The sequence below is a fragment of the Scyliorhinus torazame genome, chromosome 17 (assembly GCF_047496885.1).
Source record: "Scyliorhinus torazame isolate Kashiwa2021f chromosome 17, sScyTor2.1, whole genome shotgun sequence".
NCBI lineage: Eukaryota > Metazoa > Chordata > Chondrichthyes > Carcharhiniformes > Scyliorhinidae > Scyliorhinus > Scyliorhinus torazame.
In genome coordinates this window covers 184,619,977-184,646,662 of record NC_092723.1, presented here as the reverse complement: position 1 = coordinate 184,646,662, position 26,686 = coordinate 184,619,977, and the positions used below count along the sequence as shown (strand labels likewise).

The 26,686-nt window shown below is 48.0% G+C and overlaps 1 long non-coding RNA gene across 2 annotated transcripts in view; it reads left to right on the top strand.

Moving 5' to 3' along the window:
* LOC140394499 (uncharacterized) overlaps positions 1–26,686 on the top strand; it is a 118,278-nt gene that overhangs the window by 82,876 nt on the left and 8,716 nt on the right. For both annotated transcript variants that reach the window (XR_011935892.1, XR_011935891.1), the window contains exons 2-3: positions 19,444–19,545; positions 26,055–26,207. This is a non-coding gene — a long non-coding RNA (uncharacterized lncRNA). The remainder of the gene's footprint in view (positions 1–19,443; positions 19,546–26,054; positions 26,208–26,686) is intronic.

Genomic DNA, 26,686 nt, shown 5'->3' with positions numbered 1-26,686 from the left:
AGCTGGTATGGGAGGGGATGGGCGGGGGGGCACCGCCTTGGGGAGATACAGCTGCGTGGGAACCGGGTGAGGAGCTGGAAAAAGGGGATGGCTAATCGACAAGGGGGGGGGGTAGGAAGCCCCCCAACCCGGCTGATCACGTGGAACGTGAGAGGGCTGAACGGGCCGATAAAGAGGGCACGGGTACTCGCACACCTTAAGAAACTTAAGGCAGATGTGGTTATGTTACAGGAAGCGCACCTGAAACTGATAGACCAGGTTAGGCTACGCAAAGGATGGGTGGGGCAGGTGTTCCATTCGGGGCTAGATGCGAAAAACAGGGGGGTGGGTATATTAGTGGGGAAGCGGGTAATGTTCGAGGCAAAGACTATAGTGGCGGATAACGGGGGCAGATACGTGATGGTGAGTGGCAAACTACAGGGGGAGACGGTGGTTTTGGTAAACGTATATGCCCCGAACTGGGATGATGCCAATTTTATGAGGCGGATGCTAGGACGCATTCCGGACCTAGAGATGGGAAAGCTGATAATGGGGGGGGAGATTTTAATACGGTGTTGGAACCAGGGCTGGATAGGTCGAAGTCCAAGACTGGAAGGAGTCCGGCAGCAGCCAAGGTACTTAAAGATTTTATGGAGCAGATGGGAGGTGTAGACCCGTGGAGATTTAGCAGACCTAGGAGTAAGGAGTTCTCGTTTTTCTCCTATGTCCATAAAGTCTACTCGCGAATAGACTTTTTTGTGCTGGGAAGGGCGTTGATCCCGAAGGTGAGGGGAACGGAGTATACGGCTATAGCCATTTCGGATCACGCTCCACACTGGGTAGACTTGGAGATAGGGGAGGAAACAGAAGGGCGCCCACCCTGGAGAATGGACATGGGACTAATGGCAGATGAGGGCGTGTGTCTAAGGGTGAGGGGGTGCATTGAAAAGTACTTGGAACTCAATGATAATGGGGAGGTCCAGGTGGGAGTGGTCTGGGAGGCGTTGAAGGTGGTGGTTAGAGGGGAGCTGATATCAATAAGGGCACATAAAGGGAAGCAGGAGAGTAAGGAACGGGAGCGGTTGCTGCAAGAACTTTTGAGGGTGGACAGACAATATGCGGAAGCACCGGAGGAGGGACTGTACAGGGAAAGGCAAAGGCTACATGTAGAATTTGACTTGCTGACTACGGGCACTGCAGAGGCACAATGGAGGAAGGCACAGGGTGTACAGTACGAATATGGGGAGAAGGCGAGCAGGTTGCTGGCACACCAATTGAGGAAAAGGGGAGCAGCGAGGGAAATAGGGGGAGTGAGGGATGAGGAAGGAGAGATGGAGCGGGGAGCGGAGAGAGTGAATGGAGTGTTCAAGACATTTTATAAAAAATTATATGAAGCTCAACCCCCGGATGGGAGGGAGAGAATGATGGGCTTCTTGGATCGGCTGGAATTTCCCAAGGTGGAAGAGCAGGAAAGGGTGGGACTGGGAGCACAGATCGAGGTAGAAGAAGTGGTGAAAGGAATTAGGAGCATGCAGGCGGGAAAGGCCCCGGGACCGGATGGATTCCCAGTCGAATTCTATAGAAAATATGTGGACTTGCTCGCCCCGGTATTGACGAGGACCTTTAATGAGGCAAAGGAAAGGGGACAACTGCCCCCGACTATGTCTGAAGCAACGATATCGCTTCTCTTAAAGAAGGAAAAGGACCCGCTACAATGCGGGTCCTATAGACCTATTTCCCTCCTAAATGTAGATGCCAAGATCCTGGCCAAGGTAATGGCAATGAGAATAGAGGAATGTGTCCCGGGGGTGGTCCACGAGGACCAAACTGGGTTTGTGAAGGGGAGACAGCTGAACACGAATATACGGAGGCTGTTAGGGGTAATGATGATGGCCCCACCAGAGGGGGAAACGGAGATAGTAGTGGCGATGGATGCCGAGAAAGCATTTGATAAGAGTGGAGTGGGATTATTTGTGGGAGGTGTTGAGGAGATTTGGTTTTGGAGAGGGGTATGTTAGATGGGTGCAGCTGTTGTATAGGGCCCCGATGGCGAGCGTGGTCACGAATGGACAGGGATCTGCATATTTTCGGCTCCATAGAGGGACAAGGCAGGGATGCCCTCTGTCCCCATTATTGTTTGCACTGGCGATTGAGCCCCTAGCGATAGCGTTGAGGGGTTCCAAGAAGTGGAGGGGAGTACTTAGAGGAGGAGAAGAACACCGGGTATCTTTGTATGCGGACGATTTGCTACTATACGTGGCAGACCCGGCGGAGGGGATGCCAGAAATAATGCGGATACTTGGGGAGTTTGGGGATTTTTCAGGGTATAAATTGAACATGGGGAAAAGTGAGTTGTTTGTGGTGCATTCAGGGGAGCAGAGTAGAGAAATAGAGGACCTACCGTTGAGGAAGGTAACAAGGGACTTTCGTTACCTGGGGATCCAGATAGCCAAGAATAGGGGCACATTGCACAGGTTAAATTTAACGCGGTTGGTGGAACAAATGGAGGAGGATTTCAAGAGATGGGATATGGTATCCCTGTCACTGGCAGGGAGGGTGCAAGCGGTTAAGATGGTGGTCCTCCCGAGATTCCTCTTTGTGTTTCAGTGCCTCCCGGTGGTGATCACGAAGGCTTTTTTTAAAAGGATTGAAAAGAGCATCATGGATTTTGTGTGGGCCGGGAAGACCCCGAGAGTGAGGAAGGGATTCTTACAGCGTAGCAGGGATAGGCGGGGTCTGGCACTACCGAGCCTAAGTGAGTATTATTGGGCCGCTAATATTTCAATGGTGAGTAAGTGGATGGGAGAGGAGGAGGGAGCGGCGTGGAAGAGATTAGAGAGGGCGTCCTGTAGGGGGACTAGCCTACAGGCTATGGTGACAGCCCCATTGCCGTTCTCACCGAGGAACTAAACCACAAGCCCGGCGGTGGTGGCTACACTGAAGATTTGGGGACAGTGGAGACGGCATAGGGGAAAGACTGGAGCCTTGGGGGGGTCCCCGATAAGAAACAACCATAGGTTTGCCCCGGGGGGAATGGATGGGGATATGGAATGTGGCAAAGAGCAGGAATAACGCAACTGAAAGATCTGTTTGTGGATGGGAAGTTCGCGAGTCTGGGAGCGCTGACCGAGAAATATGGGTTGCCCCAAGGGAATGCATTCAGGTATATGCAACTGAGGGCCTTTGCGAGGCAACAGGTGAGGGAATTCCCACAGCTCCCGACACAAGAGGTGCAGGACAGAGTGATCTCAAAGGCATGGGTGGGGGATGGTAAGGTGTCAGATATATATAAGGAAATGAGGGACGAAGGGGAGACTATGGTAGATGAACTAAAAGGGAAATGGAATGAAGAGCTGGGGGAGGAGATCGAGGAGGGGCTGTGGGCAGATGCCCTAAGCAGGGTAAACTCGTCGTCCTCGTGTGCCAGGCTAAGCCTGATTCAGTTTAAGGTATTACACAGGGCGCATATGACTGGAGCACGGCTCAGTAAATTTTTGGGGGTGGAGGATAGGTGTGCGAGGTGCTCGAGAAGCCCAGCGAATCATACCCATATGTTTTGGTCATGCCCGGCACTACAGGGGTTTTGGATGGGGGTGACAAAGGTGCTTTCAAAAGTAGTGGGGGTCCTGGTCGAACCAAGCTGGGGGTTGGCTATATTTGGGGTTGCACAAGAGCCGGGAGTGCAGGAGGTGAGAGAGGCCGATGTTTTGGCCTTTGCGTCCCTAGTAGCCCGGCGCAGGATATTGTTAATGTGGAAAGAAGCCAAGCCCCCGGGGGTGGAGACCTGGATAAATGACATGGCAGGGTTTATAAAGCTAGAGCGGATTAAGTTCGTTCTAAGGGGGTCGGCTCAAGGGTTCACCAGGCTGTGGCAACCGTTCGTCGAATACCTCGCAGAAAGATAGATGGAATGGAAAAAAGAAGGCAGCAGCAGCAGCCCAGGATCGGGTCGGGGGGGGGGGGGGGGGGGGGGGGGGGGGGGGCGGGGAACCAGAAGGACTCGCAGGGTTGTTAATATATACTGTATAATATGTATAGGTCGTTGCTACAGATAATTATATATTGGACTGTTAAATTATATTTTTGGAGAGTGTTACTTGTGATAAGGCAGTTGCCAATTAGGGCTAGTTTTCATTTTTGTTATTTATTATTTATTCTTTTTTTTTGTTTATAAAATAGGTCATTGTTATTTGTGTTGTTATAATATTGTGTAAAGGATGCACAATGTACTGTGTTGGTTGACCAAAAATTTTCAATAAAATATTTATTTAAAAAAAGAAAGAGGCGAGAGAGAGAGAGAGAAAGAGCCGAGAGAGAGAGAAAGAGGTGAGAGAGAGAGAGAAAGAGGTGAGAGAGAGAGAAAGAGGTGAGAGAGAGAGAGAAAGAGGTGAGAGAGAGAGAAAGAGGCGAGAGAGAGAGAAAGAGGCCTGAGAGAGAGACGAGGCGAGAGAGAGAGAGAAAGAGGCGAGAGAGAAAGAGGAGAGGGAATGAGAGAAAGAGACGAGAGAGAGACGAGAGAAAGAAAGAGGCGAGGGAGAGAGAGAAAGAGAGAGAGTGAGAGAAAGAGGAGAGGGAGAGAGAGAGGCGAGGGAGAGAGAAAGAGGCGAGGGAGAGAGAAAGGCGAGAGAGAAAGGGGCGAGGGAGAGAGAAAGCGGCGAGAGAGAAAGGCGAGGGAGAGAAAGAGGCGAGAGAGAGAGAAAGAGGCGAGAGAGAGAGAGATAGAGGCGAGGGAGAGAGAAAGGCGAGAGAGAAAGGGGCGAGGGAGAGAGAAAGCGGCGAGAGAGAAAGGCGAGGGAGAGAAAGAGGCGAGAGAGAGAGAAAGAGGCGAGAGAGAGAGAGATAGAGGCGAGGGAGAGAGAAAGAGGCGAGGGAGAGAGAAAGAGGCGAGGGAGAGAAAGAGGCGAGAGAGAAAGAAAGAGGCGCGAGAGAGAAAGAGGCGAGGGAGAGAGAAAGAGGAGAGAGAAAGAGAAAGATGCGCGAGAGAGAGAAGGAGGAGAGAGAGAGAAAGAGGCGAGGGAGGGAGTGAAAGAGGCGAGAGAGAGAAAGAGACGAGAGAGAAAGAGGCGAGAGAAAGGGGCGGGGGGGAAAGAGGCGAGAGAGAAAGAAAGAGGTGAGAGAGAAAGAGGCGAGAGAGAGATAGAAAGAGACGAGACAGAAAAAGGCGAGGGGGAGAGAAAGAGGTGAGAGAGAGAAAAAGAGACGAGAGATAGAGAACGAGGCGAGGGAGAGAGAGAAAGAGGCGAGGGAGAGAGAGAGAGAAAGAGGCGAGGGGGAGAGTAAGAGGCGAGAGAGAGAGAGAAAGAGACGAGAGAGACAGAGAACGAGGCGAGTGAGAGAGAAAGAGGCGAGAGAGAGAGAAAGAGCCGAGAGAGAGAGAGAAAGAGGCGACAGAGAAAGAGCCGAGAGAGAGAAAGAGGCGAGGGAGAAAGAAAGAGGTGAGGGAGAGAAAGAGGCGAGAGAGAGAGCGAAAGAAGCGAGGGCGAGAGAAAGAGGAGGGAGATAAAGAGGCGAGAGAGAGAAAGAGGCGAGGAGAGAGAAAGAGGCGAGAGAGAGCGAGAAAGGCGACAGAGAAAGAGCCGAGAGAGAGAAAGAGGCGAGGGAGAGAGAAAGAGGTGAGAGAGCGAAAGAAGCGAGGGCGAGAGAAAGAGGAGGGAGATAAAGAGGATAGAGAGAGAAAGAGGCGAGACAGAGAGAAAGAGGTGAGAGAGAGAAAGAGGCGAGGGAAAGAGAAAGAGGCGAGGGAGAGAGAAAGAGGCGAGGGAAAGTAAGAGGCGAGAAAGAAGCGAGGGAGAGAGAAAGAGGCGAGAGAGATAGAAAGAGGCGACAGAGAGAAAGAGGCGACAGAGAAAGAAGCGAGAGAGAAAGAGGCGAGGGAGAGAGAAAGAGACAAGAGAGAAAGAGGCGAGGGAGAGAGAAAGAGGCGAGAGAGATAGAAAGAGGCGACAGAGAGAAAGAGGCGACAGAGAAAGAATCGAGAGAGAAAGAGGCGAGGGAGAGAAAGAGGCGAGAGAAAGAGGCGAGGGAGAGAGAAAGGGACGACAGAGAGAGAAAGAGGTGAGGGAGAGAGAGAAAGAGGCGAGAGAGAGAGAAAGAGGCGAGAGAGAAAGAGGCGCGAGAAAGGCGAGGGAGAGAGAAAGAGACGAGAGAGAGAGAAAGAGGCGAGGGAGAGAGAGAAAGAGGCGAGAGAGAGAAAGAGGCGAGAGAGAGAGATAGAAGCGAGGGAGAGAGAAAGAGAGAGAAAGAGAAAGAAGCGAGAGAGAGAGAAAGAGGAGAGAGTGAGAGAAAGAAGCGAGGGAGAGAGAAAGAGGAGAGAGAAAGAGAAAGAAGCGAGGAAGAGAGAAAGGCGAGGGAGAGAGAGAAAGAGGCGAGAGAGAGAGAAAGAGGCGAGGGAGGGAGTGAAAGAGGCGAGAGAGAGAAAGAGACGAGAGAGAAAGAGGCGAGAGAAAGGGGCGGGGGGGAAAGAGGCGAGAGAGAAAGAAAGAGGTGAGAGAGAAAGAGGCGAGAGAGAGATAGAAAGAGACGAGACAGAAAAAGGCGAGGGGGAGAGAAAGAGGTGAGAGAGAGAAAAAGAGACGAGAGATAGAGAACGAGGCGAGGGAGAGAGAGAAAGAGGCGAGGGAGAGAGAGAGAGAGAAAGAGGCGAGGGGGAGAGTAAGAGGCGAGAGAGAGAGAGAAAGAGGCGAGAGAGAGAGAGAAAGAGACGAGAGAGACAGAGAACGAGGCGAGTGAGAGAGAAAGAGGCGAGAGAGAGAGAAAGAGCCGAGAGAGAGAGAGAAAGAGGCGACAGAGAAAGAGCCGAGAGAGAGAAAGAGGCGAGGGAGAGAGAAAGAGGTGAGGGAGAGAAAGAGGCGAGAGAGAGAGCGAAAGAAGCGAGGGCGAGAGAAAGAGGAGGGAGATAAAGAGGCGAGAGAGAGAAAGAGGCGAGGAGAGAGAAAGAGGCGAGAGAGAGCGAGAAAGAGGCGACAGAGAAAGAGCCGAGAGAGAGAAAGAGGCGAGGGAGAGAGAAAGATTTTTTTTTTTTTTTTTTTTTTTTTTTTTTTTTTTTTTTTTATAAATGTTTTATTGAAAATTTTTTCCCAAACAACAATTTTTCCCCTCTTACAAAGCAAATGCAACAATAACAATACAGAAATTTTAAACAATACACAAGTAACAAAACCCCTTTATCTTTGACCTAAACTTAAACTAACCCCCCCCCCCCCCCCCCCCCCCTCCCCCTGGGTTGCTGCTGCTGGTCATCTGTCTTCCCTCTAACGTTCCCCTAGGTAGTCGAGAAATGGCTGCCACTGCCTGGTGAACCCTTGAGCCGATCCTCTCAGGGCAAACTTTATCTGCTCCAGTTTAATGAACCCCGCCATATCATTTACCCAGGCCTCCAGTCCGGGGGGTTTCGCCTCCTTCCACATGAGTAGGATCCTGCGCCGGGCTACTAGGGACGCAAAGGCCACAACGTCGGCCTCTTTCGCCTCCTGCACTCCCGGCTCTTCCGCAACTCCAAATAGAGCTAACCCCCAGCCTGGTTTGACCCGGGCCTTCACCACCCGCGAAATCACTCCCGTCACTCCCTTCCAATACCCTTCCAGTGCCGGGCATGCCCAAAACATATGTGCGTGGTTTGCCGGGCTCCCGCCACACCTCCCACATTTGTCCTCCACTCCAAAGAACCTGCTCAATCTTGCTCCCGTTATGTGTGCTCTATGTAGCACCTTAAATTGAATCAGGCTAAGCCTAGCGCATGAGGAAGAGGAATTTACCCTGCTTAGGGCATCAGCCCACATACCCTCCTCTATCTCCTCCCCTAGTTCTTCTTCCCACTTTCCTTTTAGTTCGCCCACCGACTCCTCCCCCTCTTCCCTCATCTCTCGGTAAATCTCTGACACCTTGCCCTCTCCGACCCACACCCCTGAAAGCACCCTGTCCTGTATCCCCTGTGTCGGGAGCAATGGAAATTCCCTCACCTGTTGTCTAGTAAATGCCCTCACCTGCATATATCTCAAGAAATTTCCCCGGGGCAACTTATACTTTTCCTCCAATGCTCCCAAGCTCGCAAAAGTCCCATCTATAAATAAATCTCCCACCCTCCTAATTCCCAACTGGAACCAGCTCTGAAATCCTCCATCCATTCTTCCTGGGGCGAACCTATGGTTGTTCCTGATTGGGGACCCCACCAGGGCTCCCCGCACCCCTCTCTGTAGCCTCCACTGTCCCCAGATATTCAATGTTGCCGCCACCACCGGGTTCGTGGTAAACTTTTTAGGTGAGATCGGTAGCGGCGCCGTCACCAGCGCCTCTAAACTCGTCCCTTTACAGGACTTTCTCTCCAGTCTTTCCCACGCCGCTCCCTCACCCTCCATCATCCATTTACGTATCATTGCCACATTGGCGGCCCAATAGTAATCGCCCAAGTTCGGTAGTGCCAATCCTCCTCTGTCCCTACTACGCTGAAGGAACCCCCTCCTTACTCTCGGAACTTTCCCTGCCCACACGAAGCTCGTGATGCTCCTGTCTATTTTATTAAAAAAGGTCTTAGTGATTAGTATAGGGAGACATTGAAATACAAATAAGAACCTCGGAAGGACCATCATCTTAATTGCTTGCACCCTGCCCGCCAGTGATAGAGGCTGCATGTCCCACCTCTTGAAGTCCTCCTCCATTTGTTCTACCAACCGTGTCAGATTAAGTCTGTGCAAGGTTCCCCAGCTCCTAGCGATCTGAATCCCCAGGTATCGGAAGTTTCTTTCCACTTTCCTTAGAGGCAAGCCTTCTATCTCTCTACTCTGGTCCCCTGGATGTATCACAAATAATTCACTCTTTCCCATGTTTAGCCTATACCCCGAGAAATCCCCGAACCCCCTCAAAATTCGCATAACCTCTATCATTCCCCCCGCTGGGTCCGACACGTATAACAATAGGTCATCCGCATATAACGAGACTCGGTGTTCTTCTCCCCCTCTAATCACCCCTCTCCATTTCCTGGAGTCTCTCAACGCCATGGCCAGAGGTTCAATTGCCAACGCGAACAACAATGGAGACAGCGGGCATCCCTGTCTTGTTCCCCTATATAGTCGGAAATACTCCGATCTATGTCGACCTGTAACTACGCTTGCCGTTGGAGCCCCATAAAGAAGTCTAACCCAGCTGATAAACCCGTTCCCAAACCCAAACCTCCTTAACACTTCCCATAAATACTCCCACTCCACCCTATCAAATGCCTTCTCTGCGTCCATTGCCGCCACTATCTCTGCCTCCCCCTCCACTGGGGGCATCATTATCACCCCTAATAGTCGTCGCACGTTAACATTCAGTTGTCTCCCTTTTACGAACCCTGTCTGATCTTCGTGCACCACCCCCGGGACACAGTCCTCTATCCTCGATGCCAGCACCTTTGCCAACAATTTGGCGTCCACGTTCAACAATGAAATGGGTCTATAGGACCCGCACTGCAACGGATCTTTATCCCTCTTCAAAATTAACGATATCGTCGCCTCCGACATCGTCGGGGGTAGAGTCCCCCCTTTCCTGGCCTCATTGAACGTCCTCACCAACAACGGGGCCAACAAGTCCACATATTTTCTGTAATACTCCACCGGGAACCCGTCTGGTCCTGGGGCCTTCCCTGCTTGCATGCTTCCCAGTCCCTTAATAACCTCGTCCACCCCAATCGGTGCCCCCAGGCCTACCACCCCCCGCTCCTCCACTTTCGGGAACCTCAATTGGTCCAGGAACTGCCGCATCCCCTCCTCTCCCTCTGGGGGTTGAGACCTATACAGTTCCTCATAGAAGGTCTTGAACACCTCATTTATCTTTCCTGCCCTTCGCACCGTGTCTCCCCTTTCGTCTCTAATTCCTCCTATTTCCCTCGCTGCTGCCCTCTTTCGCAATTGATGAGCCAACAGGCGACTCGCCTTTTCCCCATATTCATACCTCCTCCCCTGTGCCTTCCTCCACAGTACCTCCGCCTTTCTGGTGGTCAGAAGGTCAAATTCCGTCTGGAGTCGTCTCCTCTCCCTGTACAATTCCTCCTCCGGGGTCTCTGCAAATTCCCTATCCACCCTTAAAATCTCCCCCAGTAATCTTTCCCTTTCCTTGGCCTCTGTTTTCCTTTTGTGGGCCCCAATGGAGATCAGCTCTCCTCTGACCACCGCTTTTAGTGCTTCCCATACCACTCCCACAGGGACCTCGCCGTCGTCATTGACCTCCAGGTATCTCTCAATACACCCCCGCACTCTTGCACACACTCCCTCATCCGCCATCAGTCCCACATCTAATCGCCAGAGTGTTCTCTGCTCCCTTTCCTCTCCTAATTCCAGGTCCACCCAATGTGGGGCATGATCCGAAACTGCTATGGCTGAGTACTCAGCTTCTTCCACCCTAGAGATCAACGACCTTCCCAAAACAAAAAAATCTATCCGGGAGTACACTTTATGGACATGGGAGAAGAAGGAATACTCCCTAGCCCTAGGTCTAAGAAATCGCCATGGATCCACTCCCCCCATTTGGTCCATAAACCCCTTAAGTACCTTGGCCGCTGCCGGCCTTCTTCCGGTCCTTGAGCTGGATCTATCTAGCCCCGGGTCCAGCACCGTATTAAAGTCCCCTCCTAAAATCAAGTTTCCTACCTCCAGGTCCGGTATACGCCCCAGCATCCGTCTCATAAATCCCGCATCGTCCCAGTTTGGGGCATACACGTTAACCAACACGACCTCCATTCCCTCCAGCCTGCCACTCACCATTACATATCTACCTCCGCTATCTGCTACGATGTTCTTTGCTTCAAATGCGACCTGTTTCCCCACCAAAATGGCCACCCCTCTATTCTTTGCGTCCAGTCCTGAGTGGAACACCTGTCCCACCCATCCTTTCCTTAGCCTAACTTGGTCCGCCACCTTTAGGTGCGTCTCTTGGAGCATAACCACGTCTGCCCTTAGTCCTTTCAAATGCGCGAGCACTCGGGCCCTTTTTATCGGTCCGTTCAGGCCTCTCACGTTCCACGTGATCAGCCTCACTAGGGGGCTACCTGCCCCCCTCCCGTGTCGACTAGCCATTACCTTCTCTAGGCCAGTCCCATATCCCGCCTCCGCGCTCCCGCTCGCTCCCCCAGCGTCGCACACCATCCCCGCCCACCCACTCTTTAGCCATTTCCTTTTGGATTTCCGCAGCAGCAACCCAGTTGTCCCCCCCCCCCTTCTCCCTCCCTCCTCCCCTCCCCGCTAGATCTCTTTCTAGCTTGATTGCTCCCCCCATATTACTTCCGTAAGTCAGCTGACTTCAACTGACCCCGGCTACTCCTGCTCACTCCTCGACCTCCCCATGTGGGGAACTCCCATCCGCCTTGCGCCTGTCTTCCCGCCTTATTCTTTCTGGTGCGGGAACATCCCTTTACCTGACCCGCCTCTTATGGCGCAGCTCCCTTTCCCCTCCCCCTCCCCTTCCCCATTCTCCAACTATGTCCCGTCTTTCCCCCCTCACCGGCGCCCACATTTCCCCAATGTCTCCCCCCTTCCCTGTTTACTTCTCAATTAACTTCCACCGTAACATTAACAATAACATTTCCTGCAGCATCAGTCCCTCAGTTCCGATCCAATTTCTCTTCTTTGATGAAGGTCCATGCTTCCTCCGCCGTCTCGAAATAATGGTGTCTCTCCTGATACGTGACCCATAGTCTTGCCGGCTGCAGCATCCCGAACTTCACCTTCCTTTTATGCAACACCTCTTTGGCTCGGTTGAAGCTCGCCCTCCTTCTCGCCACCTCCGCACTCCAATCCTGGTATACCCGTACCACTGCATTCTCCCATCTGCTACTCCGCACCTTTTTAGCCCATCTCAGGACCTCTTCTCTATCCTTAAGGCGGTAAAATCGCACGATTATCGCCCTGGGTGGTTCTCCCGCTTTTGGTCTTCTCGCCGGAATCCGATTTGCCCACTCCACCTCCAAGGGGCCCGTAGGGGCCTCAGCACCCATCAGTGAGCTCAGCATCGTACTTGCGTACGCTCCACAGTCCACTCCTTCCACATCCTCAGGGAGACCCAGTATCCGAAGGTTCTTCCTTCGCGCTCCATTTTCTAGGGCTTCGATCCTTTCAGTACACTTTTTATGAAGTGCCTCGTGCGTCTGTGTCTTAACCGCCAGGCCCAGGATCTCGTCCTCATTATCTGTCACCTTCTGCTCCACCACACGGAGCTCTGTCTCCTGGGTCTTTAATGTCTCCTTGAGCCCCTCAATTGCCTGTAGCAACGGGGTCAGCACCTCCCTCTTCAGCAGCTCCACGCACCGTCTCACAATTTCATGCTCAGGCCCCCATGTCGCCTGCGCTTTCTCCGCCGCCATCTTGTACTTCTCTCTTTCTGACCCTTTGGTCGACGATTCCTCGCGCTGCAGCCGCCGCCGCCGGTTTTTTCCTCCTTCGTTTGGGGGGGACTCCCTTCTCACACGCCCCACACCGGGTTGCGTCGTCGAAAAATTCCCCGTTGAGGCTCTTAAAAGAGCCCGAAGGTCCGTCGGAGCTGGAGCCGCCGAAGCGTGCGGCTAGCTAGGCATCACCGCAACCCGAAGTCCCTTCAGTGGCCTTGATGAGGTCTTTTCACAGTTGTTCCCTCTGCTGCTAGAATTCACCTTTGATACAGGCCCTCAGGTCAGCTTGCAGCTTTAAGCTTGCCCTTCCCCCGCCTGCATGCTGGAAGAGGCCCTGTTTATCCTGTAGTTGCAGCCAAATCTTTCACTGTTTCTGCGTGTGTCTGGCAACCAAGAGACATACCCTTCCTGGGGGACACTGTCGGGGGAATATCGCCGCCTTCTTCCCACACCGGGAAATGTCAAACAAATGCCGTGGGGGCCCTGTAAAAGAGCCCAAAAGTCCGTTCCAAGCAGGAGCTGCCGAATATGCGACCTAGCTCTGCATAGCCGCACCCGGAAGTCGGGAGAGAGAAAGATGTGAGAGAGCGAAAGAAGCGAGGGCGAGAGAAAGAGGAGGGAGATAAAGAGGATAGAGAGAAAGAGGCGAGACAGAGAGAAAGAGGTGAGAGAGAGAAAGAGGCGAGGGAGAGAGAAAGAGGCGAGGGAGAGAGAAAGAGGCGAGGGAAAGTAAGAGGCGAGAAAGAAGCGAGGGAGAGAGAAAGAGGCGAGAGAGATAGAAAGAGGCGACAGAGAGAAAGAGGCGACAGAGAAAGAAGCGAGAGAGAAAGAGGCGAGGGAGAGAGAAAGAGGCGAGAGAGAGAGAGAAAGAAGCGAGGGAGAGAGAAAGAGGAGAGAGTGAGAGAAAGAAGGATGAAGGATGTGGAGCCACCAGGAAGACCCTGGGGGCAGGAATCCAGCACAGTTACCGGGAGGAAGAGGAACACTTTTGCCGACAAGGATCAACTTGCTGCTTCGAGTGTGTTTCAGAGCTGCAGGAATATTGGGCAAACCGAGTTGGTCACTGATGTGAACTCCCTCCCTGTCGCACTCTGCTCCGGGTTAATATTCTAATAATACCAGGCGACCTGCACTAATGTGATCTATTTCTGCAGTTAAAATCCTATAGTTGTTACTGAGGAATTAAACATGATTTGGGTATTGGCTTTTAGATGTTTAATGAAGTTTAACTGCTGCATCTGTTAATTCTGGGATGGATTGTACAGAGTCAAGGCACAATCTCCACCCAATTTGTGAATCCTCCAGGAATCCACTTGCCCCCACTCTCAGATGGAGAAGTGTGTCTGTATTAAACCCCAGTGTTTAGTGTCAGCCAGCACATTACTAAGAGCTGGACAATCTGCTCTCTCACCACCTCATCTTTCTGCACAGGACCGTTCTGTTCCTGCTGAAACTTGGTAACAAACTGGTCAACTAGTTTTACTTTGGAAGATCAGCCGCCCTGTGCTGAAATCACTGCACATTGATTGTGAGACGCACATATCAAACTTTAAGGAGCATTTACCTCGCGGTTTATCTCTTTTTGGGGGGAGTGGGGGTGGGGGGACCTCCCTTTCTGAAATCTGATCTTCTGGCTGCACCTCGGCCACGGAGCGGCGGAAAGTTGCTGCAGAATAACAGAGACTGAGAAAGATCAGACCCACAATCAGCATCCCGAGAGAGAGAGAAAGCAGGCATCCCATCATATCCTCAGTAAGGCTATGAATGCTATACTTTTCAGTAAGGGTATGGGCTTCTATACGTTCCTTAGTAAGGGTATGGGCTTCTATACGTTCCTTAGTAAGGGTATGGGCTTCTATACTTTTCAGTAAGGTTATGGGCTTCTATACGTTCCTCAGTAAGGTTATATGGGCTTCTATACGTTCCTCAGTAAGGGTATGGGTTTCTATTCGTTTCTCAGTAAGGGTATGGATGCTATACGTTTCTCAGTAACGGCATGGGATTCTGTACGTTTCTCAGTAAGGGTATGGATGCTATGCGTGTCTCAGTAAGGGTATGAATGCTGTACGTTTCTCAGTAAGGGTATGGATGCTGTACGTTTCTCAGCGAGGGTATGGGATTCTATACGTTTCTCAGTAAGGGTATGGATTCTATACGTTTCCCAGTTAGGGTCTGAATTCTATACGTTTCTCAGTAAGGGTACGAATGCTGTACGTTTCTCAGTAAGGGTATGGATGCTGTAAGTTTCTCAGCAAGGGTATGGGATTCTATACGTTTCTCAGTACGGGTAGGGATTCTATACGTTTCCCAGTTAGGGTATGGATTCTATACGTTTCTCAGTAAGAGTATGGATGCTGTACGTTTCCCAGTTAGGGTATGAATTCTATACGTTTCCCAGTTAGGGTATGAATGCTATACATTTCTCAGTAAGGATATGAATGCTGTACGTTTCTCAGTAAGGGTATGGATGCTGTACGTTTCCCAGTTAGGGTATGAATTCTATACGTTTCCCAGTTAGGGTATGAATGCTATACATTTCTCAGTAAGGATATGAATGCTGTACGTTTCTCAGTAAGGGTGTGGGATTCTATACATTTCTCAGTAAGGATATGAATGCTGTACGTTTCTCAGTAAGGGTGTGGGATTCTATACGTTTCTCAGTAAGGGTAGGGGTTCTATCCGTTTCCCGGTAAGGGTATGGATGCTATACTTACTTCCCAATCCGCCAGTCGAGGTTCCGCGCCCTGCAGTCACTGCCTGCTGCCTCCTGTCTGTTCAGGTGGACCGGGAGCGATTCGGCTGAAATTCGCAATCAGAAAGTGGGGAGGAAACCGCCACACCATTGGCTGCGGGACAAGAAACAGGAACGAGACAAACTCCAGAGGGAGGGTTACTGATGCCCAGAACTTCAACCCACTCCCCCCCCCCTCCCCCACCCCAAGACCAAGCACCTATCCCAATGCTACAATCCAGACAATTTCTATTGAAACATTTAAACGCCATCAAAAGGATTTTTCCAAACCTGCATCTGTCCCCTTATCCCGTTACAAACATTAAATGCAAAGTTTCAGCCCGATGAATACTTCTCTTCTACTGCACAAAATGTTTATCTTGTGCAACACAAAATAGCTCTTAAAATTCTTCCCAGTCATTAAGTTTGTTCCCGGCTGAAGATAATATATTTTCTGTTGGTTTTAATATTCAAAATAGGAAATGCTTGCGGTGTCTGCACCGTTTCTGGGCCCATCAATAAAAAGCAGTCACCACCCCCAGTGAAGCTGGTGGATTCTTGCTGTCCAGACGGTGGTTTAGTTAGGACTGAGAGAGGCTGGTTAGGCTGGGGATGTTTTCCTTGCACAGAAGGCTGAGGGGGGGGGGGGGGGGGCGGGGAGCTGACTGAGGTGTGCACATAGATAGATTGGATAGGAAGGAAGTTTCCCCCTTAGGACAGGGTCAATAACCAGGGGGCACGTATTTCAGGTCGGGGCAGGAGGTTTAGAGGGGACTTGAGGGAAAATCTTTTTTACCCAGAGGGTGGAGGGAGTCTGGGACCCGCTGCCTGAAAGGGTGGTGCAGGCAGAGACCCTGAGAACAATTCAGAAGCATGTAGATGAGCTCTTGAAACACCAGAGCACACAAGGCCATAGACGAAGTGCTGGAAAATGGGATTAGTAGGTATGTGCTTGATGGTCAGCATCAACAGAATGGGCCAAAGGGCCTCTTTTTGTGCTGTAGAACTCTAGGATTTATGACTATCCAAATGAGCTGATCATTCGCGGAATTGGGTTAGATACCATTGATTAAATATTCTGGCATTATCTACGAAGAACCCCTCAGCTGTTGCTCTTAAACTCATTTCAACAACAGAAATGTCCCACCCGGTACAGAGTAAGCATCGAAAGTAAATACCAGTCTGTGGAAACTGTACAGCAAAGTGAAGAAATTATAATCCTCCAATTACTTCTCTGGGAAACATTCAGGCGATATTCCACAGGTTGACCTTGATGTAGAGAGCGAAATGGGATCCTTGGGAAAAACAAGGTTCATTATCAGTGTGGAGGTTTCTGAGGGGTGAGATCACCGCAGTAATCGCTGCACAATCCCTCTGGCCCTGCCTGTCTAAAGAACCTATTGTTACAGGAAAAGGAAGACGGGCAGGGTGCAGAGAACCTTTTCCACACTCACGCTGCTGACATATCCTTTCCCTGTGTAAATTGTTTGGTATTAGTTCAGTTCTGCAAACAATGGTTTTATGAAGCAAAATAAAATGTGGTGATAGATATGTTACTCAAGCGGTTACATTACACATTTGCCACATTTTATAAACAGGCGGTTATAACACGTTTGTGAGATGTTGATGTTATTTCAGGCTGTTCCTACTTAATATGGATACATAATTCTTGATATTAAACAAGATTTCTGTAAAATATGACCTACTTTAAATAAGCGGGAATTCACAGCATTTCACTTTTAATCTCGCATCTACCTCATTCATGAGCAAATGTTTAAATTTAGCATTTTCAATCATATCACAGCGAGTTGCTGATGAAAGTAGAAGGTATGATCAGTAAGTTCACAGATGACACAAACATTGATGGTGTGGTAAGTAGCGAGGACCTTAGGTTACAGGGCGACATAGACAGGCTGGTCAGAACAGTGACACATGGAATTTACCCTGAAAAGTGTGAGGGGGTGTATTTTGGGAGGACGAACAAGGCAAGGGAATGCACAATGAAAAGTAGGACACCAGGAAGTACAGATAATCTGATGGACCTTGGTGGGCAGTTTTGAAGATCCCTGAAGACAACAGAACAGATAGATAAGGTGGTTATAATAATCAATAATACTAATCTTTGATTGGTGGTATCCATGTGTGTTAAAGAGGGGGGCATGGATAAGGGGGGAAAAAATCACCCCGTGGCTTTTTAAAATATATATATTAAATAACCCACTCCTCGGGGCCATTCCCCACCCCCCTCCCCGCCTTTTTGTTATTTTATTTAACCTCCCCTTCATTGTTTTGATCAATCGAGTCACCATGCTTATTGGGGAGCAAAGAGAGGAGCCTAAAAGGAGATCACCCAGATTGTCAGCGAAACCCTCACTTCCAAAAGCAGAGCCAAAACAAAAGAAGGTGCCAGCAAAAAAAGAAAGGGTTGCCAATGACAAGAAGGAGGACAAGAAAGCGGCAGCAAAAAGAAAAAGAGGAGCAACAGGCAAAGAAGAGCCTAACCAAGAGAATGCAGAGGAAGAAACTCACTCTGAGAATGGAGAAGCCAAAAACGATGAGGCACAGTCTACTGAAAGTGTGAAGAAAAAGGAGCCAAGTCAGAGTAACTGCATCTGCCCACCATCTCCATCAATGGCATCCATACCTCCATGCTGCATTGTTAACAGAGAGGAATATTTTATCAACTATTTTATAAATACAAGTTTTTTTTAGCATGAATTTAATTATGGAAACACCCACATCTCAAGATTATTTGGGGGTACGCAACCCTAAAGAATCATTGTTTTAAAATTGTGATTGTCGTAGTTAGTGTAATATGTGGGATAAGTAAATGTTGGTAGTAACCAGGGGCTGGTTTAGCACACTGGGCTAAATTGCTGGCTTTCAAGGCAGGCCAGCAGCACAGTTCAATTCCCGTACCAGCCTTCCCGAACAGGCGCCGGAATGTGGCGACTAGGGGCTTTTCACAGTAACTTCATTTGAAGCCTACTTGTGACAATAAGCGATTTTCATTTCATTTTATTGACGTCTGTCAATGTTTGTCTTGTGTCATACTTCAAAAGGTCTGATTTTAATTCACCAGGTATTTGTGGTGTTAGGCTATTACACGTGGGGAAGAGTAAGGAGAAGGTTGTTTGCGTCAAACTATTTCAGTGGTTTTGTGGGTTAGTTTTGTAACCAGGTAAAATATTTTGGCGAAAAAAAATAAAAATGTGGGGCCTGGAAATCTAATGTGAAAAATATTTTAAATTTAAATTTGTCATTTTTTAAAGAAAAAGCTTTGCAATCATATAAAACTAGTTGCTAATGGAAATTAACATCTCTTTTAAAAGGGCAGATGGCTCTATGTACCCACTTCCTGTCAGAATTTTTGCTGGATGACTTACCTTAATAAAAAAAAACTTCCCCCCAAAATAAATAAAAATAATGCTAATCTTTATTATTGTCATAAGTAGGCTTACATTAACACTGCAATGAAGTTACTGTGAAAACCCCCTAGTCGCCACATTCCGGCGCCTGTTCGGGTACACAGAGGGAGAATTCAGAATGTCCAATTCACCTAACAAGCACGTCTTTCGGGACTTGTGGGAGGAAACCGGAGCACCTGGAGGAAACCCCGCAGACTCAGGGAGAACATGCAGACTCCGCACAGATGGTGACCCAAGCTGGGAATCGAACCTGGGACCCTGGAGCTGTGAAGCAACAGTGCTAACCACTGGGCCTGTGGGATCCTTTCCTTTATTAACCAAGGCATAGAATATAAGAGCAGGGAGGTTTTGCTGGAGCTGTATAAAATGCGGTTCGGTCACACCTGGAGCACTGTGTGCAGTCCTGGTCACCACATTATAGGAAGGATGTGATCGCAGTGGAGAGGGGGCAGAGGAGATTCTCCAAGATGCTGCCTGGGCTGGAGCTTTTCAGCTATGAAGAGAGGCTGGTTAGGCTGGGGTTGTTTTCTTTAAAGAGAAGGCTGAGGGGGGACAGGATTGAATTGTACAAAATAATGAGGGGCATAGACAGGCCAGGTGGGAAGGAACGTTTCCCCTTAGTACAGGGGTCAATAACCAGGGGCATAGATTTAAGGTAAGCAGCCAGAGATTTAGAGGAGATTGTGAGCTTTTCTTATCACCTAGAGGGTTGTGGGAATCTGGAACTCACTGCCTGAAAGAGTGGTAGAAGCGAGAACCCTCACAACATTTAATAAGCATTTAGATGAGCACTTGAAACACTATAACATACAAGGTTATGGACCATGTGCTGGAAAATGGGATCAGATCCTTAATGACCAGTGCAGACACGATGGGCTCAAGGGCCTCTTTCTGTGCTGTAAAACTCTATGGCTCTCAAGGTAACATAACCAATTTCCTTTTCCATTCTACAGGGCTGGCCGAAGATATTGTGATGATGCCACAATAATATACAGTTTTAACAATCAGAGCTGAACAGCATCAAGATGATCAGGAATCCTCGCCTTCACTCAGAGGTGACACATTTTCATTGTTTCTGTCTCTCATTCGATAATTAGAATGTGTTCCAAAGGCCTCACCAGAAAGTGCAAAGGCGGCAACATATAACACTACGTGGACAACTAATACACTCGGAAATAAGTTAAAGCAGACCTGTTTCTGAGTACAGACAGACCAAACCTTTGCAGCTGATGAAAAGATGGGAACAAGGATCTCACCTATTTTAAAATAATTATTGGCATCCCAAATGAGAGCTAAGGACCACATGAAACACATGATCCCGGGGCCAGGATCGAACCTGGGTCCTCGGTACGGTGAGACAGCAGTTAACCACTGCCACACACTTGTTATCTTTCAGTGCATGTCCCTGATTCCCTCTTGTACACCTTTGGTTACAAATTGACATAAAGCTGCTGTTATTGGAGTAAGTGAGAGGAGATTTACCTTCTACCAGTTTAACAATTTTCAACCATCCTTGTTTAACATTCCCCCCCATATTCTCCCCACTTTCTTTCCCATTACTAAAAACACAATCACTCCTATAAGCAATGGTTACTCAGGGCACTGGTAGCTCGCCTGAATAACCATTATTTCAGTGCACATCTTCACACCATCTGACTGAAACCAATTTTTATCCTATACTTTTTTGGTACCCATATATATATCCACTTTCAGTTGGGGCAAAGTTGGAGCAGAAACCCTGGACATCTTCCCCTCTCCCTGAGGACTAACAGTAGCACTGAAAACAGTTAATTCAGTGTCATCTGGGAATCAAACCAGAAAACCTGTTCAGTATAGCGGAGTACTACCCCAAGTGTTTAGCCATGAGGGAAATGGGCAGGAACATTCCCCCATCCCCCAACCAACTCAACACCCAATGCAAAATATCTTGGGGTATTTTCCATATAAAAACTGTAAATGTTGATATTTGGCAATATGTACGACATTTGATAAAATATCAGTACATTGTCACATTTTACATTTTGGATCAAAGTGGAGAAGTAATGATACTTTGATGCAACATACTTGCTATTTCAATCTGAAGCATAACACATTACAGGATTCGTAATCACATTGGCAGTGTTATTTTAAAAAAGTTTTTTAAAAATATATTTTTATTCTCCTCCTTTTTCACATTTTCTCTCGAATTTACACCCACCAACAATAAACAATAATCATTAACAAATATGTCAATCCCTATATCAATAACAACGGTCCCATCCTCCCACCAAACCCCAAACATTAGCCCGCATGTTCACATAAACAAATAACAAGAAGGAATCAGGAATCACCCATAGTCACCATTAACACACACCGCCCCCCCTCCCCCCAACCCTCCCACCCACACGCCCCAACTAATGTTCAATGTGATCCAGTTCTTGAAAGTGCATAATGAATAATGCCCATGAATTGTAGAACCCCTCCATCCTTCCCCTCAGTTCAAACTTAACCTTCTCAAGAGTCAAGAATGTTATTTTTTAAAGTTGATTGGTTCTTTTGGAATTATTATTTTTCCTGCTCTGTAAGGAACCCAGCACTAATGCAACTGGTTACACAAGATCAGCCTAGATTGATTTGCTCCTTATGGTCACAATCGGTGCCTCTCTCTGAAGACATGCTTGAGATTAATGTCAATATGTGCAGAATGAAAGTATAAATACAGAATTTATCGTCCTGGCAAAATACATGGCAAGGAAGGGAAAATAAGACTTTGGGATGGAGGGGAGAGTAATGGTTCATAATTTTATATGGATAAGGAAGTCTGCTCTGACTATCATGTGCAGTATGAATAATCTGCAGTATTCCATCACGGCTGCTTCCCGTTTGAAGGTTTTTTGTTGCCATTTTCTGATCCAGAAGTCCAATTCCACCCATTGACCTCGATGTCAAGAACCTCCCATTGTCAGTCCATTGTCGTTGCCTGTATTTAAACCTGTTATCCAGGTCCTACTTTTATCATTTAATTTGAAACAGTATTCTGGATTTACTTTTCATTTTGAGTTCCGATAGAAGGTCATTGACCTAAAATGTGAATTTACATTTATTTAAGGCGAACATAGTTCCTGTTTCTCTAGTTATTTCTCATTTCTAAGTATTCCAATATTATGGAACCAGCTTCATGATTCCTCTCCTGTCTTGGTGACGAAACTGGACAGGAAGGTGCCATGTGATAAGAACAGTATTGTTTTACAAATGAATTTGTTTGTTAAAACTCAGTGCTCCATTTACTTTGACTGTTGCTTCACAGTGCTCACGCATGTTAGTACTGCTCTTCCAACTTCAGCCATAGCTATTTCAAAATCATTCATGTTGTAACCTTCTAACAGGACTAGACAGGGTAGACGCAAGAAGGATGTTCCCCGATGTCAGAGACTCCCCAACGTTCATGCAGTAGGTGTTGATCCTCTCTTGATAGGTGAACTGTACTTGATCACATATTGTAAATATGAATAACTTCTAAGGGGCTGATGTCAAAATTCAAGAGAGAATTGTTCGACATTTGTTTGACAGATTATCAATCTCTGAATAATGCTCTTCAGGCACTTTGTGTAGCTGCTACTAATGTTTGATTTCTTTATCTGTAAGATGTTGCATACAAGGAATTATTCATTAATGACAGCTGACAGTTCAAAGCAGTCTTTGTGAGTGTGAGTAATTGTTTACGCTGTGTGAAGAGATCATTAGTTATAGCTCCATATAGTACTAACGGAGAGATCGAACCTTACTTGGAATGGAGTGAGGGGCAAAATAATAGTTCACCCTGTTCTGAACATCTCACGTTATTAAAGGAAATGTCACAAAGACTTGTTTATTCAGGGTGGGTGGTGGGCAGCAGGAACAGGAATGGAAACCAAATGGTAATGCGTACAACCTAAAAACACACTTTGTATTTCGCTTCAGTTCTGAACAGCAACTCTTTGAAGGAAAAAAGGACAAATTTTGCTTGAGAATCTAAAGTATTTGTTAATATTGCCATTAATAAAATTACTCCTAGCAGGACATAAATCCAGATGTTCCTTCTAAATATTCAATATAATTAAAGCTTTAATTTCCATTTTCTAATTGCACAAATCATCACTTTCAGTGCTTGTTTTTTAAATCTGTTTAAATCTGTAGCCAACTTGGCAGGGAGGAGTTAGACAAATTTTTAATTAGTAATGGGTTGAAGGGTTACGGCGAACGGGCAGGTGGTGGAGTTGAAGCCACAATGAGATCGGTAATGATCGTATTGAATGGTGGAGCAGGCGCGAGAGGCTAAATAGTTCTTATCTTCGAAGAAAGAACTATTCTGTCTAATTCCACCTTCCAGCTCTTGGTCTGTAGCCCTGCAGGTAACAGCACCTCAGACACAAATCTGGTGTTCTTGATTAATAAGGGGATCAGTGGTTATGGGGCGAAGGCAGGAGAATGGGGATGAGGAACATATCAGCCATGATCGAATGGTCAAGACCCGATGGCCTGAATGTTCTAATTCTGCACCTATATCTTCTGGTCTTATTATTTGAGAAAGTGGTTGTGCGCCTCCATCTTGAACAGCTGCAGTCTGTTAGGTAGTTCTAGGATTTTGACCCAGCATTGATTATGTAACAGAGATACATTTTCAAGTCAGGATGATGTTTGACCTGGAAGACAACTTGCAGATGGTGATGTTTCAATGCACTCGCTGCCTGGTTCGTCTTGACAGTAGAGCTTGCTGGTTTGGAAGGAGCTGTTGAAGAATCCTTGTGGGTTACTGCAGTGCATCCTGTAGACGGTACAAACTGCAGCCACCTTGGAGGGTGGAGGGTGTGGTAAGGTGGTGGAGTGCCCATCAGGCGGGTTGTTTTGTCTGGGATGGTGTCAAGCTTCTTGAATGTGGTTCGATACATTCACCCAGGCAATTGGAGAATATTACATCAAACCTCTGACTTTTGCCATGTGGATGGTGGAAAGGCTTCGGAGAGGCAGGGGGCGAGTTGCTCACTGCAGAATACCCAGCTTCTGGCTTGCACTTGTAGCCACGGTATTTGTATAACTGGTCCATTTACATTACTGATCAGTGGTAACCCCCTGGATGTTGATGGTGGGGGATTCAGCAACGGCAATGCCGGTGAATATCAAAGGGAGGTACGTTCCCCCTCTCTTGTCGGAAGTAGTTAATACCTGTGACATTATTGTGACTTACCACTTCGTAGCCCAGGTCTTGCTGCTTGCAGGCACTGACTGCTTCTTTATCTGAGGAGTTGCGAATGGAAGTCAATGCTGTACAATCTTTGGCAAGCACACTCCCCGAAGAACCTCTGCAGTGACGTCCTGGGGCTGAGATGATTGGCTTCCAACAAACACAACTGTCTTTCATTGCAGTCGATACAACTCCAGCCGGTGAAGAGCATTCTTTGATTCCCATTGGCTTGTTTTACCAAAGCTTTTTGATGTCAAACTCTGTATAATGCTACCTCAATGTCACATCATCTTTGGAATTCAGCTTTGTCCATGTTTGGACCAAGGCTGTAATAACAACTGGAGGCACATCACTCTGGCTCAACCCAAACTGTGCATGTATAAGCAGGATAAAGTGTTGCTTGTTTGCACTGTTGATCATAGAATGATCACTCTGTGCTGGCATTTTGAAGAGGCAATTCACCTAGTGCCACCCTCCTTCCTTTTCCCCAGAATCCTGCAATTGTTTCCTTTTAAGATAATGACCCACTTCCGTATTGAAAGCCTCTATTGACAGGACATACCTGAGCAATTTATGCATTGTAGGGCAGATGCCAAAGTTGTAGCTGTACTGGAAAAGCTTGGCTAGGTGAATGGCTTGTGCTGGAACACATTTTGTTTCAGCACCACAGCTGGGATGTTGTCAGGGCCATAGCCATAGCTGCGTCTAATGGACTCTGTTTTCTTGGTATCATGGGGAGCTAATTGGCTGAAGACTGACAGCTAAGGATGATTGCAACCTCAGGAAGAGGAGGCCAAGATGGATATTCAACTCTGCCCTTCTGGCTCATGATTGCAAAATAGCGTTTTTTGCATTTATGTACTAAATTCTGCCATCAATGAGAATGTTCACTGTGCCTTTGGATGTAGCAGGACGGTAGTTTTTATTTTTCCTGTTGGATTTCTGATCCCCTCGTTGTTTCTATCACTCAGGTTTCACTGTTTAAGATGCATGACGTTGTAGCTTCCCTAGTTTGGCACCCGAATGTAGGTACTCACTTGCTCTGACACTGCTCATTGATCCAGGGTTAGTTCCCTGGTTTGATGGTAATGGTAGGATAAAGGATACAGTGGTCCACGAGGTTACAGGTTAAGTGGATTACAATTCTGCTGCAGCAGATGGCCCACAGCACAGCAGTTTTGTGATCAGTTCTGAATCTATCCCATTGAGCCCAGTGGCAGTGCCACAGAACCCTGGTTGATGTTCTCGGGAGTGAAAATAGGACTTTACCCCCAGAAGAACCGTGTGGTGATCACTCCTACCAATCATGGGTAGGTTCATCAACAGGACAGATGAAGTCAAATTGGTTCTTCCCTTGTATTCGTCCTCTTCAGCACCTGGTCCACACCCCATTTCAGCTGTCTTTCAGATACAGCCAGCATCTGTATTACCAAGCCACTCTTTAGCAATGAACATTTAAACCTCCCACCCACAGTACTTTTTGTGCCCTGGTGTTCAATACAGAGCAGTAATTCATAGCCGTGGGTGGTGGATAGCAAGAGAGTCCCGTGCCAATGTCTGACTTGATGCCATAAGACTTCATGGGGATCAGGAGTCATGTTCAGGGCTCTCAGGGCCACTCCTTCCCAACTGTAAGCAACTGTGCCTTCACCTATTCTGGATAATGAGTCAGTCTAGGACATTGTCTGAAAGGTATGATTTTGAGAGCATGACTATGGAATAGCTACCCCAGTTTTAGCATGTGTTCTCAGGACCACCAGCCGTCATCACATGCAGCGCCAAAGTTAATGCTGGGATACTGGCTTTACTGACTGTTATACAGGCAATGGTTTAGTGGTATTATTACTTGACGAGTAATCCAAAGACCCAGGGTAATGCTCTGGGTAGATAGATTTGAATCCCACCACAGCGGATGGTATAATTTGAACTCAATAAAAATCTGGAATTTAAGTCTAATGATGACCATGAAACCATTGCCGTAAAAACCCACCCGGCTCACTAATGTCCTTTAGGGCATGCAATGTCAAACTCGGGGGCACGACCCACGGGCAGGTGTTGGGAGGGTTGCAGAGCAGTCTGTCGCGGCGCTCCCGATCACGCAAAGGCCGACTGTTAATAACGCCGGCTGCAGGCAGCCTTCAAAATGGCCACGAACATGCAAAACAAATGCAGCTGCACTGCGCATGCGCAAAACTATGCACATCTATGATCGGGCACGCACGCGCAGTGCGGCCTTTTTTTTTTTAAATGGTCGCAGCTTTTTGTTTTACAAGGTTGGGTGGGGGGGGGGGTTATTCTTTTATTTTATTCATTTAATAATTTTTTTTACAAGTTTGGTTTTTTAAAAATCTGATAATTTTACAGGGGAAAAAATGCAGAACTTTGGACAGATGGTGACTCCATACTTTCCAACACCGGAAGGCTTCCCCTTCATCCAACAGGTTCCATTGGAGGAGCGTGTGCGAAGGCCAAAGGGACCCAAAACCATTTCCTCCATTTTTGTCAGCAGCAAACAAGGTAAGAGAAAATGGTGGGTCATGCAGATCAGCTGGGTTGGGTCGCGAAGATTTGCCAGTTGGTAAAAATGAGTCCCCGGAAAAAAAGTTTGAAGAACACTGCTTTGGAGAAGGAAATCTGATGATCTTACCAGAGTACCCAATTATTTTTTTTTCCAATTAAGGGTCAATTTAGCGTGGCCAATCCAACTAACCTGCACATCTTTGGGTTGTGGGGGTGAAACCCACACAGACATGGGGAGAATGTGCAAACTCCACATGGACAGTGACCCAGAGTCGGGATTCGAACCCAGGTCCTCGGCGCTGCAGTCCCAGTGCTAACCGCTACGCCACATGCCACCCTCCTGCCGTCCTTACCTGGCCAATATGAGACTCCAGGCCCACAGCAATGTGGTTGACTCTTAAAATGCCCCCTCCAAGGCAAATAGGAATGGGCAATAAATACTGACCCAGCCAGTGACACCCACACCACATGATTAT